The following is a 15,737-nucleotide window of genomic DNA, read 5'->3' as shown; positions in this document are numbered from 1 at the left end:
GGTGCACATGTTGATTGGAAGGGCTGCCATATCTGAGGTTCGGATGGTCTCTCCAACCTGGATTGTAGGTGGCTGAGTATGGGTCATACCTATTGGAAGGTTGTGGTTGGCTGTGCTGCTGGTGCTGGAATGGTCTTCCAGGAAAAATGCCTGCACATGTCTCATTATTTTCTTGCAACTGTGGGCATTGGTCTGTTGTATGGGATGGCAAGGAGCAAATGCCACAAAGCTGGGGTTGCTTTCTCTCTAATGCTAACTGCCTGACCATGGAAGCCAATTCCTCAAGCTTGTTTTCCATCCTTTGCTGGTCCATAGTGGCAGCCACATTGACTTCATTTATGGCTTTTGTAGGAGTGTTAATTCTGGTGCCAAACTGCTGGGCATTTTGTGCCATCTTTGATATCAGCTCTTGTGCAGCTGCTGGGGTCTTCTCTGCCAAGGCTCCTCCACTTGCAGCATCTACCAAGTACCTGTCCATGGGGATTAGACCTTCATAGAGATATTGAATTAGGAGTTGGTCACTTATCTGATGGTGAGGGCAGCTGGAACACAACTTCTTGAACCTCTCCCAATACTCATGTAGAGTCTCACCACTCATCTGCCTTATACCACAAATTTCCTTCCTTATTGATGCTGTTCTGGAGGCTGGAAAGAATTTTTCCAGGAAGATCCTTTTCAATCCATCCCAGCTGGTGATAGCAGCTGGTGGCAGGTAGTAGAGCCAATCTTTGGCTGATCCATCAAGTGAGAATGGGAAGGCTCTCAGCTTGATCTGCTCTTCATCTACTCCTTGTGGCCGCATGGTTGAGCAAACAACATGAAATTCTTTCAGATGCTTGTGTGGATCCTCTCCTGCAAGACCATGAAACTTGGGCAACAAGTGGATTAGTCCAGATTTTAGTTCAAAGTTAGCATCCAACTGTGGGTATTGAATACATAGGGGCTGGTAATGCACATCAGGTGCAGCCAGCTCTCTAATGGTTCTACCATCCAAATGACCATTATTTCCATTATTTCCATTACCATGATTTCCATGATTTCCATTATTTCCATTATTTCCATTACCATTATTTTCATTGCCATTATCTGCCATATTGATGAATTCTGGAATAGGTTCGGATGAAGTATTAGAAGCACTGTTAGAGTCAATCCTATCCCGAGACTTAAGCTCTCTAGCTTGCCTTCTAAGAGTGTTCTCTAATTCAAGATCCAAGTCAAGTAATGTTTTCTTAGATGACCTGGTCATGCACTAGAGATCAGCACAAAAACAACACACAAAATGGCCTATGCATACCAAGAACACAGAAACACAAACAAAAACACACAAGCAAAAACAAAAACACAAAAACAAAAACACACAAACACAAAAACACAAAAACAGGTCAAACAATAAGCCCTTAGATGATTTTTTTATGCAATTTTTCACAAAATTTCAACACAAAAACACTGAGGGACCTAAAAACACTAAAAACCACACCAAATTAGCCACTGAGAAACACAAAATGGCCCAAAAAGTGGTCTAAACGTTGGAATTTGGCCAAAAAAGGGTCTCCTCACTGAAAAACAGTGACTCTTTATCCCCACACCCCCTTTTCTTTGGACACCAAAAATCAGCTCAATCGGAGAAAGTAGGAAGCAGTGAACAGTAACTGTCAAAATCGTTTTCTTATCAAATCAGCTCCTATTTTGCCTCAAAGACCACTCTAAATGCAAGAAAACATCAAGGGATGCATATGGACTTGAAAGAATATCAAGTAGGGATGAGAAAGGAAGAGGATAGCACCGGTATCTCGAGCTCAATCCTTAAATAATGCTATCTGTCATGAAGGTTGTCAAAACCGCTGCTGAATGGAAGGCTGCTGCTGGTTGCTTTCTTTTGGTTGCAGCTGCTGATTCCTATCTGCCAAACGAAAAGGGAGATTAGTGTGGAAGGTAAAGACAACGTTGAATGGAGTGTTAAAAGAGAAAATAAAAGAAAAATGTGAGAAAGAAAAATGGAATATCCTCTTGGTCAGGTGATCTGCTGTCAGAGGCAGAAAAGTAGGATTCAGAGCATTCTAAAAATAGTTATGCTCCTGATCTGTTGCAGGGTTGTCTCCCCTTGCTGTGTAAGCTTGCTTTTCAGTGCCTATCAGAGCACATGAAGACCAGAGAAGGACACAAACAAGGTGTGATACTGAAAAATCAGAGAAGGACTGCAGGTGTTTTGCTTTTTCAGTTGCTGCAGGGTTGCTTTTTCAGTTGTTCAGGTTGTGCAGCCCTCTCCAACAGCCACTTCTTGGTTCAAAAATGATTCCAAAAAGGAGAAAACATAAAAGGAAAATACACACAAACAAAAAGAAGATCGAAAAGGCAAATGAGGCTTCTCTGTTGCTGCTTGCTATCAGTTCATCTCAAGAACAGAACAGAATTTCTCTTCACCAAGAACACAAAATAGAGAAAACACTCGAACAAGAAAACAAAACAAACAGAGAATAGGGTCGGTCCTCTATGTTTTTAGAAGAAAAAACTTGGCTCCCCGGCAACGGCGCCAAAATTCTGACCGGCTATCGAACCGCTCCAGAATTAGAGAACCAATAGGTCATCTCTCACAAGGAGCCTCACCTTCTTCTACCAACAAAGAAAACCAATACCAATAACAGTTTTTTTAGGGGGGGGTTGTTTTGACAGAAAACTAATTGGCAAAACAGAAAGATGAAGATGGATGAAAAATCAATAAGAGGAGTGCAACCGGCTGTGTATTTGTCTCCTATGTGAAATCTTCCTTGTCCACTCTATATATCTTGGTTTGCTAGATGCTTTGATCTCCGGAAAACAAACTCAAAGTATCCCCAACAACCGTCCAAGGATTAGAATGATTGGAACAACAAAATGGATACAGAAATCTCTTGTAAACAAAATGCAACCATTCACTCTCTATTCAACCTATCCGGACCTATGCAAGAACAACCGTTCAAGCACATAATATTCATTTCCGAGATGTTATACCAACCGGCTATAACATTCTGTTCTCTTAAGCACTTAACAGAATATGAAACCATGCAAATTCACACAAACCTGCCATGAACTCCATGCATTCACAAATCTGCTCAAACTAAACCAAATAGAAATGAATAAGAAACAAACAACAAACCAGATTCTTGCAGCTCATCCGGGACTCAAATTCCACATGGATTCAAGACACACAACCGGTTACAAATGCTCTAGCCTATCATTACAGAAAGGAAAACAAAATGGAACAAAAGATGTAAAAAACAGGAAAGTGCTACAACAACAAAAACGGGCAGAATCCTCTCTATTTTCTCCTCTCTATCTATATGATGATATTCTGAAAATTAATGCTAAGAGGCCTTAAATACATGGCCAAGAAAGGAAAGGCTAGGGAGGCTAGGGTTGGGCCTAGCCCAACAGAAAACAAGTGAGCCCAAGTCTGCTCCTTGAAAGTAGGCCCAAGCTCCTTTAGTAGGCCCAAGCTCCTTTAGTAGGCCCAAGCTCCTTTAGTTGAGCCAAAGCTCCTTTAGTTGAGCCACTTCTCTAGCCCATCCAATATTCCCTAAAGCCTGGATCCATAGAGTAGAGGTAAGATAGAAAATAGTGTGTAAGGACAATTTGAAGCATAATAAAATAGAAACAATGAAATATCAGCAAAAATTGCTTCAAATGGCCTAATAAGAATGTGGTGAAATGCCAAAATATGGTATAAATATGCATGCTATCACTTCCACCTTGCTCACCATGCCCCTACCCACTTGACATCCAAAGTTGGCATTTCTTGTGCGCGCATAGCCCACGGATGTCCTGTTGCCACAATTCACTACCCTCGGCCCACACACCATTCGTACCCTTCATTGGGTGACCTCTGCGTCTCCCATCAAGGATCTCGTGACCTTAGGCGTCATCCCGACCCCAAGCATCATAATGAGGGTCTATTCACCTCTCATCTCCCGACCTTAGGCGTCCCGCCTGACCCCAAGCGTCAATGAGAGTTTAGATTGGCCCCTCATCCATCAATCACATGAACAGTCACTTAGCCTTTCACAACTAGGACTTCTAACCCAATGTCTCTCACATGCATATCTACACATGCTCAACTCCTTTATCCCAAATCTGGATTCCCCTGGATTCTAGCTCGACTCACTTGGGATTTCCATCTCATGCAAACACCCGCTAGGGTCCATTTACCCCATTTATCCTTCCTTAGGATGGGTTTTGATTCAACATGACCCAACTAAGGTCCACCCACTGCTGCATCACTCACCCTGCATTTGTCACTTTTTGTATTTTTCTTTCACCAATTCAGCTGATTTAGCAACTAATTATGTTCACAGATAGGATGAGGCGTTTAGACTCGCCAGTGCACAAGTGTGATTGTAGCAGAAAATTTATATGTAATTTTTCCGGGCAAGACCGGGTCGACTCACAGGGAGATTACTCATGGAAGGAGATAACCACACCAGTTCTTTTGATTAACAGAATAATGAAATGAGATCAAACTAAATGTGATATAACTGTAATCTGGAAATGGATAGATCTTGGGTCAAGACAAATCTGATGCCAAACCCAACTGATTCACCATATAGCTTTCTGTGATGTAACTAGCAGCTCAAATAGCTTGGGTTTTCAACCATTAAATGTACTACTAAGATGATGATAACTCTTTGTTCAAGCAACCTCCATACATGACATGGAGACTCTATGGTAAGAAGCTATCATAAATCAGTGTATAAATAATGTTTTGACAAAATAAGTGCTCGGGGCTTGGGTATGAGAACGTTTCCAGGTCAAGCAGCCTCCATACATGGCATGGAGACTCTAGGTTAGGCGTACGAACCAATCCAAGCCTGAGGTTTTCGTTAATAATATTTCCCAAACTGCTTTTGCTTTTGTTACTTTGACATATGAAGTTCTGTTATATTGATTCATCAGTGGCTTTGGGCACCATCTTTGCCTTAACCCAAGAATCGAATTAGCCACACATCTTCATAGGAAGTGCACGACTAAAACTAATCTCTATAGATGAATACATAATTCGTAAAGGAAATAACTGAGACAACAAATAAGAACTTGGTAAACTACTGCTGTATTGATTGCTGAAACGAACTACAACATGAAGCAGAAATTAAAATGAACTTGTAATACAGAGCTAAGATTTTGCAAGAACAACTAGTGTAACTGAAGTGCTATATCAAAGAAAGAAATACAGACAAGAACAAAAAATAGGAGAAACAGACAAAAGGAAAAGAAAAATCCCTGCTTTCAAAAAGATCTTCTTCTTTCTTGTATTGTTTTCTTAGTATCTTCTGCACTCGTCAACTCTTGATTCCAAAGAATGTTGGTCCCTTTTTAAGCTTTTGGCGCATGGAAGTGGGGACCATTTGTTGAAAAGTTGTTTAAAAAGTTGGTTGAATTTACCGTAGAGCCACCGCGTGTATTTGCGCATGTCAGAATTTTTGTTCGGCTGCTCATTCGAATGACTAGCAGAGACATTCGAATGCTTGCTGAGTTTCTTTTGGCTGACCGGCTCATTCGAATGAATTTTAGTCCTATTCGAATGAATTTCATGATTTACTGTTCCTTACACGTCGATTTTCTCGGTCATTCGAATGCAACAGTACTTTCATTCGAATGAATTTCTAATTTTTCTCTTGACTTCTTCATTGCATTCGGATGACCTGGAGAGCATTCGAATATGGAGTTCCTTGGGTTGCTTCTCATTCGAATTACTCAGCCTTCATTCGAATAGATTTCCTTTCTTCTTCAACTTCATTCGAATGAATTGGATCTCATTCGAATATGTCTTCACTGCTTCCAAACGATTATGCTCATCCGAATTTCTTCTTATGCTCGGCTCATTCGAATGACTTGGATCTCATTCGAATATGTCTTCACTGCTTCCAAACGATTATGCTCATCCGAATTTCTTCTTATGCTCGGCTCATTCGAATGACTTGGATCTCATTCGAATATGCACAATCTGGAGATCTTGATTTTTGTTACTTCTTATTCGAATTAGGACAAGCTCATCTGAATACATACCCAATATCTTGCATATTCGAATGTCTGAATGATTTATTCGAATGTTTGAGCAGCTTTCTTCTGTTTTGCTCCATATTTGAATACCTTTGGAGACTTATTCGAATTGCTTTGACTTTCATTAGGACACCTTTATTTCTTGACTTTTTATTCCTCTTTCAATCATGCTTTTGGAGAGTATGAGTCATTCTTTCATCTCTTTTCCTTCTTTTGAGCTGCAACAAGCAATTCTGGAGATTTTAAGTCGATCAAATGGGTTAGGAGGTAATAAAAACATAACAAATATTGCATTTTTTTAACATCAATCACCCACCTTAGACACATCCCCTCCAGGGTTGCCATAGTAATACAATCACATAGCACCATATGCATCCCTTACGCATTATTCACACCCGACTCTCCTCGGAGTCTTTCTGTAAGTTACCTACGTCACGCCTACCCTAGCCATGACAAGAATATGCTTCACATGCTCGCTCCACTTGGAGCCTCTCTACAAGCCACTTTAGCTTACTCCCTTCCCAGAGCTCGTCATACAACCCGTTGACGACTCATTTCCTTGAGCTTCGAGCTAATTTCCACTTTAGCTCACTCTATCACAAGTACACAACCCTTAGCACACCATCTCTAAGGGAACAACTTCATTTCCTCACACATGCTTGAACATCTCCCCAACACAGGGATAAGCCACTAACCCCTTCCCGGATTAGCTATACCTCAAGCACTCCAGGCCCTTTCATGACTCTTGTCATGATTCGGCTTCGTGTCCCCACACGAGCCTCAACACTTCAATCACTAGGAACTCTTATCTTTAGAATGCCTCTTAAACCCTCAAATTTCCACATTCGAGTTCCTGATATCGACACCCACACTTGGGCCTTTGACTCTTCTTTGCTCGACCCGTATATCTCTTACGGTATATCATCTTGGCTGGCGGCTGTTGAACCACCCCAGATTAGATATCTATGTATCTCTTCTCTAGTTTGCAGCAAAGTGCACCCTAGGTCGTCTCTCACAAGGAGCCTCACTTTCTTCTACCAACAAGGAGAACCAATATAAACAACAGTTTGTTTAGGGGGGGTTTGACAGAAAACTAAGTAACAAAACAGAAAGACAAGGATAGATGAAAATCAGTAAATAAAATGCAACCAGCTGTGTATTTGTCCCCTCTGTGAAATCTTCCTCGTCCAACCTATAAATCTTGGCTTGTTAGATGTTTTAATCTCCGGATATCAAACTTAAAGCATCCCCAACAACCGCCCAAGGATTAGAATGATTGGAACAACAAAATGAATACAAAAATCTCTTATAAACAAAATGCAACCATTCACTCTCTATTCAACCCATCCGGAGCTATGCAAGAACAACCATTCAAGCACATTATATTCATTTCCGAGATGTTATACCAACCGGCTACAACACTCTGTTCTCTTAAGCATTTAACAGAAAATGAATCCATGCAAATTCACACAAACCTGCCATGAACTCCATGCATTCAAAAATCTACTCAAACTAAACCAAATGGAAATGAATAAGATTAAAACAAACAAACCAGGTTTTTACAGCTCATCCGGGACTCAGATTCCACACGGGTTCAAGATACACAACCAATCACAATAGCTCTAGCCTTTCATTACAGCAAGGAAGACAAAATGGAGACAAAATGAAGAAAATAGAAAAATGCTAACAACAAGAAAAACGGCTAGAATCTTCTCTCTTTTCTCCTCCCCCTTGGAAATAAGTGCTAAGAGGCCTTAAATACATGGCTAAGAAAGGAAGAGCTAGGAAGGCTAGGGTTGGGCCTAGTCCAACAGAAAAGAGAAGAAACAGAAGAGAGATAAGTGAGCCCAAAACAACAAAATCGAGCAGCCCAAATCTGCTCCTTGAAAGTGAGCCCAAGCTCCTTTAGATGAGTTCCACAATTGCCCAAGGCCGGCCTACCCTCATGAAGTCTGAAATGAGCCACTTCAAGTCTTTTCCAGCTGCTTCTCTAGCCCATCCAATATTCCCTAAAGCTAAGCAAGCTTGGATCCATAGAAGTAAGATAGAAAATAGTGTAAGGACAATTTGAAGTATAATAAAATAGAAACCATGAAAGATCAGCGAAAATTACTTCAAATGGCGTAATAAGACTGAGGTGAAATGCCAAAATATAGCATAAATATGCATGCTATCAACTCCCCCATACTTATACTTTTGCACTCCTGGGCAAAACACTAGACTCTATGACTCAAGAATAAAAATGTGTAAAAACACAAATCAGATGCAAGGTAAGTCTTCGAGAATTCATCATTCAAAGATCATCTTTCCTCTACTTCCAAGAAAACAAGTGACATGGAAATTCATTCAATAAGACAAATCAAAAGTAGAAGCCTCTCACAGGACAAGTGTATGCTCAAAAATCTCTCAAGAGGTGGTGGTGACTGTTTCGCTCAAATTCACCCAATCACAATTTCACTACCATAAGCTTGTTTATCTTCTCAATCTCCACTATCCATGTCACATGCATGCTGATAGAGCATATATTTTCATATTATTTAGCCCTCATATTTAGTCTTTTTGCACATTAGTTGTGTCATTTTATTCATCTTGACTTTATTTCATTTTATTTTATAGGAATTGGGCTTCACACTATTTTACTTTATTTTTCCAGGTTTAGGGCTATGGGAGCATGAGATGGGGCATGAGACGTCTTGATGGCAATGAGATATCTTGGAAATTGGAGATAGAGAAGTAAGGGCAATTTTAGCAGATTTAACCTCCTGCACTTCCTTCAGTATTTTGGCCAAGATAAAATTCCAGAATGAAGATGATGTCTTCAGAGATACTGTAGAGGACTTCTTGGGATTTCTGGAATGGTATGGTTTTTTCAAATCAGAGTTCGTTTGGGCCTTCAAACAGCACTTCAAAGTCGGGGCTAGGAAGTTGGGTCAAATTAGGAAAGCTGCACAGATGCTGATTCTTTAAAAGGCCATATCTTGGGCGTCCGATATCCAAATCAAGTGATTCAAAAGCCCAAATTCATCTAATCTTCCTGATATACAATTATTATGAAGAGGCCGAATCCCATAACGCACTTTAACCTATCCGAAATCGGCTGTGAAGTGGCAGTAACCTAGGGTTTCCTCCTTAAGCTCTACTTAAGCACCTTAAGAGGCCATTAAGAAGAGGAGTATTCTTTTGAAGGGCGTGAACAGTAGCCAGCTTTCCCTCTCTCCATTGTTCTTTTCAAGATGGAGGGCTAAGGATTCTATAATCAGTTGCAATACCATCCTTGTTCCCGGTTTGAGTCTTTGGTTTTAATGGAAATCTATTTTTTAGTTTTAACTTTATTGTTCTCTTGTTTATGTTCTCTCTTAAATCTGTGTATGTGTTGATACCGGTTGGATGAATGCATGCATTGTCTTTGTTTGAGAATCCAAGGTTTTTGTGCTCGGTTGAGGCTTTAACTAGAAGCAAGAACAACCTGTTTGGATGGTATTTCAATCAGTCTCGAATCTGTGCAATAAGGGGAATCAAAACTGATAGATTGAACTAAGAGGTTTCTGAAATCTTTTTATTGGTTTTCTTTCCAATCTTTGGCAGTTGTTAAAGGATTTTTCTGATTTTCGATTTGAGGATTAGAACTAAACAATTTGTTTATTGAGAAGGCGATGAAAACTGGGATAGAAGGCTGGTTTGCAACTGATTGCATCTTGATTTATTGTGTTCTTGCTTAGTTTGTTTTCTGTTTTTCATCAAAACTTCCCCCCCCCCCCCCCCCGTTTAGCCTTGTTTTGATAGATCCGTTTGAGGTTCGTTTGGAGACGACTTTGGGTTGCACCCCTATTGCAAATCCGAATCATCATTCATCTATTCTATCGGTGTTCGACAGCCCCGATCACATGCCACAAATCAAAAGGACTTATTCAGGGTTGTAATGTGGGGAAGAAAGAAATGGAAAGACAACAATGAAGGAAAACATGCCTTAGGTCGAGAAAACACTTCATGCAACTCCATGATCAAGAGATAGAATTTCCAAGCATTATGAAAAACATTGCATCTTTATTCGGTTGAGTGCGTTTTACGCTCTGTCTCAACTTTGATTTCTTCTTTTTCTCATCATTTTTTTTTTTTTTTTGAAAGAGGTGAGTGCGTTTTACGCTCCTTCTCACCATTTTATCCTTTGCTTGCTTTTCTTTTTCTTTTTCATGGATGCAAATGGCCTTTGGCCTTATGACTTGCTTAATGAATTCAATCTCTCTCTGTAGAATGCACTTACTATTCCTTTTCCTAAGGTTGGAAGGTCCAAAAAGGTGTATGAAAATGAAGGGTAAGAATGATGGCTTTAAGTGGCAAGCGAAAGGGATTGATTGATTTTTTTTTTTTTTTTTTTTTTAATAACAAAATGGCCAAATGGGGACAAGAAAGAATGCCTTAATCATGTTTGAGTCATGCATGAACAAATATAGCCTCAACCAAGAATCAAAACAAGTTCTAGAGTGGAGATCATGATAGGCGAATGCACACACAAGAAAGACAATAGGCTCAAAATCCTCACGGCTATAGACTACCCAATCAATCTATCAAATCAAACTCATTGCCAAGTCACTTGAAATCAAGGAAGATAAGATTGAAGTTCTAATCATGCTGGGTTCTTTTAGACTTAATTGCTTAACTTGCATTTCCACGCAAAACAGACTCAACTAGACCCAAGGAAAAAGAAATATGAAAAGATAAAGAAAATGCTGCTAAAATAAGAATGCTGCCCCCCCCACACTTAGACTTTACATTGCCCTCAATGTAAACATGCAATTCCAATCAAGAATAGGGCAAGTAAATGTAAAATATTAGGGAGAGAGAAACAGCCTGATGCATCAAATGGAGGTGGCATTGAGGAGATGCAGCTCCTCCACAATATGCTCCTAAAAGCTCTCGTAGAATGGCTTAAGCCGCTGCCCGTTCACTGTGAATTGCTTTGCATTGGACTCGTCCTTGATTGCAACTGCACCAAAGGGAAAAACATGAATAACTATGAAAGGACCAGTCCAACGAGAACGTAACTTACCGGGCATCAACTTGAGATGGGAATTGTACAGCAGAACTTTCTGGCCAACTTCGAATGTCTTCCTCACAATAAGCTTGTCATGCACAGCCTTGGTCTTCTCCTTGTAGATGCGTGAGTTCTCATATGCGTCCATCCTAATCTCCTCAAGCTCTTGAAGTTGGAGCTTTCTTTAGGACCCCGCTTAACTGATGTCCATATTGCATTGCTTCACCGCCCAATATGCCTTATGCTCCACTTCCACGGGCAAGTGACACGCTTTTCCAAAAACCAACCTGTAGAGGGACATGCCGATGGGGGTTTTGTAGGCAGTGCGGTAGGCCCATAGCACATCTTCTAATCTCTTGCTCCAGTCTTTCCTATTGGGCTGGACAATCTTCTCCAAAATCTGCTTGATCTCCCTATTTGAGACTTCAGCTTACCCATTAGTCTGTGGATGATAAGGAGTCGCCACTTTGTGTATTACCCCATACTTACGAAGTAGGGTGTCCATCTTTCTATTGCAAAAGTGGGATCCTTGGTCCCTGATGATGGCCCTGGGAATACCAAACCTGCAAAAGATGTGAGAACGAACAAAATCTGCAACCACAGAAGCATCATCAGTCCTGGTGGCTTTAGCTTCCACCCACTTAGAAACATAATCCATAGCTAACAGAATGTACACATAACCAAATGACACAGGAAATGGACCCATGAAGTCAATGCCCCAAACATCAAAGATTTCACAAAACAATAAGGGTTGTTGAGGCATTTCATTCCTACGTGATATAGTGCTTGTGTGTTGGCAACGTGTGCAATTCTTACAGAACTCATATGAATCCTTAAAGAGTGAAGGCCAATATAATCCAGAATCTAGGACTTTCCTAGCTGTACGTTGGGGACCAAAGTGACCACCACATGCAAGTGTGTGACAAAAATTTAAGACAGATGCAAACTCATGGTTAGGCACGCATCTCCTGATGACCTGGTCACTACACATGCGCAACAAATAAGGATCATCCCACACATAATACCGAGCCTGACTCTTAAATTTATTTAGCTGTTCCTTCTTAAAATATGCAGGTAATTCAGAAGCAACTAAATAATTTACCAAATCAGCATACCAAGGCTCAGCACCATGAATGTGGTATAATAACTCATCTGAAAAATCATCCCTGATAGGCTGGGAGTCCATGACAGATTGATCTGAGGTGGAAGGAATGCGACTGAGGTGGTCGGCTACCAAGTTCTCTACTCCACTTTTATCCTTGATCTCAATGTCAAATTCTTGGAGCAAGAGCATCCACCTTATCAAACGAGGTTTGGCATCAAGCTTCTTCAAGAGGTACCTAAGAGCTGCATGGTCAAAAAAGACAATAACTTTAGAACCAAGTAAATAGGATCTAAATTTATCCAATGCAGAAACAATAGACAAGAGCTCTTTTTTTGTAGTGGTATAATTAGTCTGTGCTGCGTCCAATGTACGCGAAGCGTAGGCTATGACATGGGATTTCTTCTCCACACGCTGGGAAAGGACGGCACCCACTGCAAAGTTGGAGGCGTCGCACATCAACTCGAAAGGCAACTCCCAGTCGGGTGGCTGTATGATGGGTGGAGAAATCAATCAACTCTTTAGTTCCTCAAATGCCCGCTTACACTGCTCATCAAAGTGGAAGGTCGCTTCTTTCTGGAGAAGGTGGGAAAGTAGAAGTGCAATCTTACTGAAATCCTTGATGAACCTCCTGTAAAATCCTGCATGGCCAAGGAAAGAACGCACCTCCCTCACAGAGGTAGGGTAAGGCAATGAAGCAATAACATCAACCTTAAACCGATCCACTTCTATACCCTTCTTAGACAGAACATGCCCTAAAACAATTCCTTGTTCTACCATGAAATGACATTTTTCAAAATTTAAAACAAGGTTCTTTTCAATGCATCTCTCTAGGACTCTACCCAAGCTAACCAAGCAATCATCAAAAGAAGTGCCATAAACTGAAAAATCATCCATGAACACTTCCATACAATGCTCTAGAAAATCTGAAAATATACTTACCACGCATTGCTAAAAGGTACCTGGAGCATTACATAGACCGAAGGGGCAAGTGAAGGTGGTCTTCTCTTGATCCTCTGGGGCTATGCAAATCTGAAAGTATCTAGAAAAATCGTCAAGGAAACAATAGTGTGACTTACCAGCCAACCTCTCCAACATCTGATCAATGAATGGGAGGGGAAAATGATCCTTTCTGGTTGCTTGGTTCAGCTTTCTATAATCAATGTAGACTCTCCAGCTGTTCTACACTCTCATGGGGATAAGCTCATTCTGCTCATTTGGGACCACCGTGATGCCCGTCTTTTTTGGAACAACTTGCACGGGACTCACCCACTTGCTGTCAGAAATAGGGTAAATAATATCGGCTGCAAGTAATTTACTTACCTCTTATTTTACCACATCAAGAATGGTTGGGTTAAGTCTTCTTTGAGGCTGCCTTACTGGTTTTGCTCCTTCCTCCAATAAGATACGGTGCATGCAAACAGATGGGCTGATACCAGTTATGTCCGCTAAAGTCCACCCAATTGCTTTCTTATTCTTTTTCAGCACGTCCAGCAACTTTCTCTCTTAGTCAGGCTGCAAGTTATTTGCAATGATGACTGGCAGCTTCTCATCTTTCTCCAAGAATGCATACTTGAGGTGCTGAGGCAAAGGCTTGCACTGAATGGTGGGTGGCTGCTGCAAAGAGGGGGCTGACCTATTTGACTGCAACTCTAACTCCAAAGCACTATCAACCTGCTCAACAAGGTCAGCAGCACTATCTTCCACTTGGGAAATGTTAGCATCAAAATCAAACTCATGCCTATGCAAAAATTCAGCAATCTCTAAGCATGCAGCACATTGACTCTCTCCATCACTACAATTAGTGCAAATAATCGTATCTGGGAACTCATGCACAGTGGGGAGTTTATCAATTAAATCAAAAGACTCAGAACATGCTTCATTCACTAACAGGTCAACTCTATTTACTTGAAAAGTGGAATGATCCTCAGCAAGGAATTTCATGGCATCAAGTATCTTGAAGTTAATTGTGTTACCAGCAAATTCCATGGAAAGTGTACCCTCATGCACATTGATAATAGTTCTAGCAGTTTTTAAGAATGGTCTCCCTAGTATCAAGGGTGCATGCTCAAGTGTGCTGTCATCTTCCATATTCAAAACATAAAAATCAGCTGGAAAGATTAAATCCTTAACCTTAACCAGCACATCTTCTAGGACTCCAGTGGGGTGTGCAGTACTTCTATTGGCCAGCTGGACAACCACTCCTGTTGGCTTCAAAGGACCACACTGCAATGAAGCATAGATAGAGTTAGGCATAACATTAATGGATGCACCTAAATCTAGTAAAGCATTGCTAAACTGCATGTCTCCTATAGTACAAGGAATGGAAAACGTCCCTGGATCTTTACACTTTGCTGGCATGGCAGGGTGGATAAGGGCAGAGACATTTCTTCCAAGGTTGACTTGTTCGTTCCCTCTTAATCTCCTCTTGTGCGTACACCAATCTTTGAGAAATTTTACATACTTGGGGATCTATCTGATGGCTTCAAGGAGGGGTATATTGACTTCCACTTTCTGGAATGTCTCCAAAATCTCTTTATCTAATTCGACTTCTGCTCTTTTCTTGTTTTGTGTTGCTCGATGTGGGAATGGCAGGGACTGGTTGTTGGAAGACTCTCCTTATTCTTGATAGCTGGAGTTTGGCTGCTTGGCTTCTTGGATTGAGGAGGGTTGCTGCTCTTTGCTACCCTCTACATGCTGCTTCATGTTTGATGATGGTGGAGGGGTTAGGATGATTACTTCTTTCTCACTTCGAAGCATGATGGCACTAACATTACCCCTCGGATTGGCAACTGGTTGTGAAGGAAGCTGCCCCGAACCTTGACTCCTTAACTCATTGATGTTTGTGGCTAGCTGGCCTATTTGGGTCTCCAAATTTTGAATTATGGTTTCTGTTTTTTGCTGGAATTGGAGTGTATTGGCTGCTAGTTGTTTAACAAGATCATCTAAGCTAGGTTCTAACTTGGGTAATGGAGGTGCTTGTTGCATGGCTTGATTCGACCTTGGTGGTGGAGCATGGTTGCTGGAAATTGAAGGATGGAACCTCTGCTGAAATGGTTGATTCTGGTATGGCTGCTGCTGCACATGTTGATTGGAAGGGCCGCCATATCTGAAGTTCGGATGGTCTCTCCAACCTGGATTGTAGGTGGGGGAAAATGGATCATATCTGTTTGGAGGTTGTGGTTGGCTGTGCTGCTGGTGCTGGAATGGTCTACCAGGAAAAATGCCTGCACAGATCTCATTATTTTCTTGCAACTGTGGGCATTGGTCTGTTATATGGGATGGCAAGGAGCAAATGCCACAAAGCTGCTGCTGGGGTTGCTTTCTCTCTAATTCCAACTGCCTGACCATGGAAGCTAATTTCTCAAGCTTGTTTTCTATCCTCTGCTGGTCCATAGTGGCAGCCACACTGACTTCATTGATGGCTTTTGTAGGAGTGTTAATTCTGGTGCCAAACTGCTGGGCATTTTGTGCCATCTTTGATATCAGCTCTTGTGCAGCTGCTGGGGTCTTCTCTGCCAAGGCTCCTCCACTTGCAGCATCTACCAAGTACCTGTCCATGGGGATTAGACC

The 15,737-nt window shown here is 41.2% G+C and overlaps 1 non-coding gene across 1 annotated transcript; it reads left to right on the top strand.

Annotated features, from left to right (window-relative positions):
* Positions 1-524: 524 nt before the first annotated feature.
* On the top strand, positions 525-629 carry LOC127787779 (small nucleolar RNA R71). Its single transcript, XR_008020240.1, has one exon. It is a non-coding gene; the product is annotated as a small nucleolar RNA R71 (small nucleolar RNA).
* The last annotated feature ends 15,108 nt before the right edge of the window (positions 630-15,737 follow it).

The sequence above is a fragment of the Diospyros lotus genome, chromosome 12, assembly GCF_014633365.1.
Source record: "Diospyros lotus cultivar Yz01 chromosome 12, ASM1463336v1, whole genome shotgun sequence".
NCBI lineage: Eukaryota > Viridiplantae > Streptophyta > Magnoliopsida > Ericales > Ebenaceae > Diospyros > Diospyros lotus.
Note: the sequence above shows the minus strand (reverse complement) of the source record. Positions and strands in the feature narration are given on the sequence as shown.